This window comes from Lepisosteus platostomus, chromosome 5 (assembly GCF_059453375.1).
Source record: "Lepisosteus platostomus isolate fLepPlt1 chromosome 5, fLepPlt1.hap1, whole genome shotgun sequence".
NCBI lineage: Eukaryota > Metazoa > Chordata > Actinopteri > Semionotiformes > Lepisosteidae > Lepisosteus > Lepisosteus platostomus.
This window is the reverse complement of record NC_142615.1, coordinates 46,923,535-46,928,734: the sequence shown is the minus strand read 5'-3', so window position 1 is coordinate 46,928,734 and position 5,200 is coordinate 46,923,535. Positions and strand designations below refer to the sequence as shown.

Here is a 5,200-nt window from a genome sequence, read left to right as displayed (position 1 = left end):
TAGAATTGAAGGACAGTCGAGTAAGGAGGTAGAAAAAAAAGCACTCCCCCGTCTGGGAATCAACCACCGTCGCCCATGTAACTGGATGCAAAAATAACAGATTAATTTGTGCCCAGCCTCTTGAAGCTTCGATGCGATTATTTTTCCTTCCTTATTTTTTCATTCCTATGAATTTACTCTGTAGTAGAAGAAACGCGAAAGTGGGAAACTGCAGGCATTCTTCGTGAGTGGTGTGAGCAGTGAGCATTTGCACATCTCTAAGTCTGTTCCATAAACTTTTTCATCGGGGATGTAGCTCAGTGATAGAGTGCATGCTTTGCATGTATGAGGTCCCGGGTTCAATCCCTGGCATCACCAGGTGCTTTATATTACAGTACTCACATTGCAATCTTCTGTTGAGTGAGAACTCTTTGCTCGTGTTCAGAGAGAGCCAGGTTTACACAATTAAATGCAGGCACACTCGACGTGCTGCAGAGTTGCGCTGCTGTTTTAAATGTACCTCATTTAGTTCTGTTAAATCCTAAATTATTTGAACTAATTTAGTTAAGGAAAATGCAAAAGAGCATGACAAGTATTGATCGTATAAAATATCCATGGCACAACTCGAGAAAGTACTGAAGGACTACACATCGACTTTTGATGATTACAAGAGATTCAAGAAACACAACCGTCCGCACCTGGGTTTGGATCCTGAACGCTAGAGTTAAAAGAACATAAGCGACGTTTATGACCTATAAACTCTCTAAATTGTCTTATAGTTTATGAAATAAAACAATTTCTTAATAATTACTTACTGATGATAGACGATTTATTAAATTTTAACAAAATCACAATTACAAACTTTTTCGGTTAAACTGTTATTCACATACTCTAACGTATATAAACGTTAGTGTCTTCCGGTGTGTGAGCCAATTTCTCCCAAAAATATTCGTTAGTCTGTCGGGAGGCTGTGCAGGGTGTGAAGAAATAGAATTTCTAAAAGACAGGCTCCCTAAGCTTAACATCAAGGCAGAAAAAATGCTGTTTTCTCTACAGAAATGCTCTTTACATTTCAGCACTGTTGCAACTCCCTTTATAAAGGGTGTGCACACGTATACAACCAAGGCATTGAAAGATTTTTTTTTAAATTATTGTTTCAAAAAATGTTCCATTTGTTTTCTTTTTAATGTTGTTGATTAAAAGATTTTATTAAATGAGAAAAAAATCTGAATGTGAAAAAAGGTCCAAATGCTATTGAAAAAAATCAGTAATGTGAGGAAAGATGGATTGTGGGAGCCCCTTAACTACCCATGTCATGCTGTATTTCTCACTCATTCTACTGGGAGTGATGCCGTCGCTTCATGATAAAGTCTGTCAGTGGTCATTCCAGACGGGTCAGGTATGACTGGTCTTCGGCACAAGAGACACGTGACTTGCGAGGATCCCGACAGTGTCAATTTTCTTTCAGAGCCCGGATAGCTCAGTCGGTAGACCATCAGACTTTTAATCTGAGGGCCCAGGGTTCAAGTCCCTGTTCGGGCGGATGTGTTGTTCTTAAATCTATTGTGAATGTCATTCTAAATAGTCTTTTATCTTTCACTGTTCTAGCTGTACTGTGGTTATTTTAAATGTCCATTACTTGTATTTACAGTAGTGTATTTAGTGTTTCATTTCACAAACCGAAAATGTTCAAGTAGATCTTGTCACTCTATTCCACGTAATCATCTAAATTAAATCACAGTAGAGTACAGAACACGCAGTGAGGAGCTCACACAGTGAGTACTCTTGAATACGACAAGAGGAAAGGCACACTGCAACTCTGCAGAACATCACGTCCGAGTTTACAGTGACAGCAGAGGTTGGAAGCGACGTAGTTTTTTAATACTCGCTCGCTGAAGATCTCTCAAGAAACCTCGGTGGAGATTTAACGGGTGTCTAATAATCACGTTCAAAAAGATGACGATAAGTTTTTTTTTTAACTATGTAGCCTTAATGGCAACACGGTGTGAGTAGATCTTAAAGCAGCTGCAGAGTACCCGTAATGGCAACACAGTGCTTTGAGTTCGGCTTTTCTTATTTCTTCCGCAGAACCAGTGGAATCGGAATATACTGATCCGCATAAGAAGCGCTTTCGGTTTCTGATCATTTTTATTGAGCGCTGCTCTTAGTACCACAGGCAAGGTGGCTGACCGGGGTAAAGTTAGCTTGAAGTTCGAAAACGATTTTGGCACGCCTGTAGCGCTTTCACGAAATCTCTTAGAGTTACAAAAACACTTGCTTTGTGTATAAAATACATTGTGGATGATTTCTCAGCCTTTACTTTTTCGTTTTTATGACATTTTTTTGACCAAGCACGAATATGCTTTTGTCCATATCTCCGCAATGGAAGCACAGAACGCCTTCAAACCAAAAGCATTTTAAAGACCACGACTTGTGGATATTTCCACAGCCTTTACATCAAACTATCAGTGAGCTAATTATCTTTTTTTAAACCTCCGGTTTTTCATCGATGCGTAATTACGCACGAACTGGAACCCGGGGGACCGCTGTGCGCACACGTTCACAACGCGAGAAATACTGTTCAATACGGCTTCATGCGAAAAACCCGTATATGACCATAGGAAGCAGAACAGCGCAGTCTCCCATTACCCAGACTGTAAGCACGGGAATAAAGCTTTGTTTGATTTCTGAAACCCTTCCTTTACGTCCTGTTTTCATTCAGGTAAGGGTCAACTATATTGAAAATACTACTGACAGCAGGAAGATTAAAATATTCTTTACTCAGCAGCTTATTAAAAACAGCTCCCATGATGTTCAAACCGATTTTTTACACAGAACACTGACACAGCTTTGTGTTCTGAATCTCTTTTTCTCTTGCTTTTATTTAATGTGGCACAATGCACTGGGATAGGGGTATTCTGTTCACAAACCAATAGCATTTAAACCACAGCACCCACAATGCTGCAGGTAAGTGTTTCGCACACTAAGCAGGTCATCTGACTATTCCCAGCTTTGTTTTGGGTTATGGAACCTTTATTTTTTTATGATTTTCTGAAGATAACACTACAGGTGGGATGGGTGGGTTGTCTTCATGGCTCAATAGCATTTCAAATACAGCACCCACACTGCTGAAACCAAGTGTTTTACACACCAGACAGGCCCCCGAACCTCGTACAACCTTGCTGTGGCTGTGGCCCCTTTCTTTATTTTTTTATGATTTTCTGAAGATAACACTACATGTAATACACTGGGACAGGTGGGTCATCTTCATGGCTCAATAGCATTTCAAATACAACAGCCACACTACTGAAACCAGGTGTTTTACACACCAGACAGCCCCCAGAACCTTATACAACCTTGCTGTAGTTATGGCCCCTTTCTTTATTTTTTATGAGTTTTTCAATATGGCACCATTAGACAGGCGGTACATGGGGATAGTACATCATGCTCTTCACGAGTCAATAGCTCTTCAAGCACAACAGCCACAGTGCTGCAACCAGGTGTTTTACACACCAGACAGCTCCCCTAACCTTATACAACCTCGCTTTGAGTTGTTTAACATTTCTTTCAAATCACTTGGGTTCATCAATCATTTGATCATTTTTCAGCGTGGAATAAACCTATTACTTGTTCCTTGGAGATTACCATCTGCTGATAAGATATGATCGCTATATTGACCATATACAATTTCTTGCATAAGGAATTCATATTTTGCATACACCGATCCCCCCGGAGTCCCAAGTGATTCTGGTTTTGGAAAGCTAAAGGACAATGAGCTTCACGATACCAGGGGGACAGTGGGTGGTCAAGTCTCCCCTAAACAATGGATCTTGTCAGATTATGATGTCAGTGCATTTAATAAATGTTGTTGAACTCTCTTTAGCCCAAATACAGAGGAGCCCAGACCCAGAATGTTACACATACTGACAGAGAGTGATCTCATTATGTGTGTTTGGATTTTAACAACTATTTTTATTGTTTGCTAGAACCAAAACAATCTATGTTAGACATTTTCATCTTCAGCCAAAAATACAAACCTGTGTACGTAGTGTGGTGCAGGTTCTTGTCCCATCCTGCTCTTGGTCCAGGTTGGAGGGTTGCACCGATTCTGAATCTTGTAAGCTGGTATGGATGGGTTTGGGGGTGTTGATACCAGAGTGGTCCAGGAGGGGGATTCAGGTGTCTCGGGGGCATTCTTGTTTTTCTATGAGTTCAGGTTGATTCTGTTGGTTCTGTCATGAATCTCCCTCACGCAGGCAAGCGCTCCCGCATTCCCTCGAGCTCTCCCCATACCAAACGTGCACATGTCAATCAGTCCTCTACTTAAACCCTCATCTGTCCCCCGGTCATTGCTCACGATTGAGATTCTCTCCCGGAGCTTACCTACTAACTACGCCTTTGCCTTACTATGACTTCTCCCCTGGACCTCGACCCCGCTTTTCCGACAACTGCTTTAGCCACTCGATTTTGTACCTTCGCCTGTTTTACGCTTTCTCGGATCCTGACCCCAGCCTGTCTCTTCATTTACGCCTCTACCTACCGACGCAACTTCTACGCCTTCCCGGACTCCGACCCCTGCCAGTCCCTCGACTACGCCTTCGCCTGTCGATTCTGTGCCTACGCCTGTACTACGCCTTCCCGGACTCGGGCCCCTGCCTGTTTACTCCGACTACGCCTGCGTCTCGCGCCAACCCTACCAAGGGCACCGCATTGGATCCCTATCCTCAGCAGTCAGCCCCTGCGTGACAGGTTCTGAGTGTCTTGGTTACATCCATTTGTGTGTATAGATGAAAAAGCTATTGAAGAGCACCCCGACACCCCCCACCCGTCTCGGTGGAAGTTGCCATGTTCAAAAAATCCTAAAAAGATAATTAAAGTTGCACACAACAAAGCATGACTGTGAAAGGTCAGGAGTCCTGCCTAGTGAGCACAACACTTGATTACAGTCAAAAAAACAATTAAAAAATAAATAAATGTTCCACAACTCAAAGCGAGGTTGTATAAGGTTAGGGGAAATGTCTGGTGTAAAACACCTGGTTGCAGCACTGTGGCTGTTGTGCTTGAAGAGCTATTGACTCATGAATAGCACCCCCCAATCCCCATGTACCGCCTGTCTAATGGTGCCATATTGAAAAACTAAAATTCTTATTAAAAAAATAAAGAAAGGGGCCACAACCACAGAAAGGTTGTATAAGGTTCTGGGGGCTGTCTGGTGTGTAAA

At 42.2% G+C, this 5,200-nt stretch overlaps 2 non-coding genes across 2 annotated transcripts; both read left to right on the top strand.

Moving 5' to 3' along the window:
- Positions 1-285: 285 nt before the first annotated feature.
- Positions 286-357, top strand: trnaa-ugc (transfer RNA alanine (anticodon UGC)). Its single transcript has one exon. It is a non-coding gene; the product is annotated as a tRNA-Ala (tRNA).
- Positions 358-1,448: 1,091 nt separating this feature from the next.
- Positions 1,449-1,521, top strand: trnak-uuu (transfer RNA lysine (anticodon UUU)). Its single transcript has one exon. It is a non-coding gene; the product is annotated as a tRNA-Lys (tRNA).
- The last annotated feature ends 3,679 nt before the right edge of the window (positions 1,522-5,200 follow it).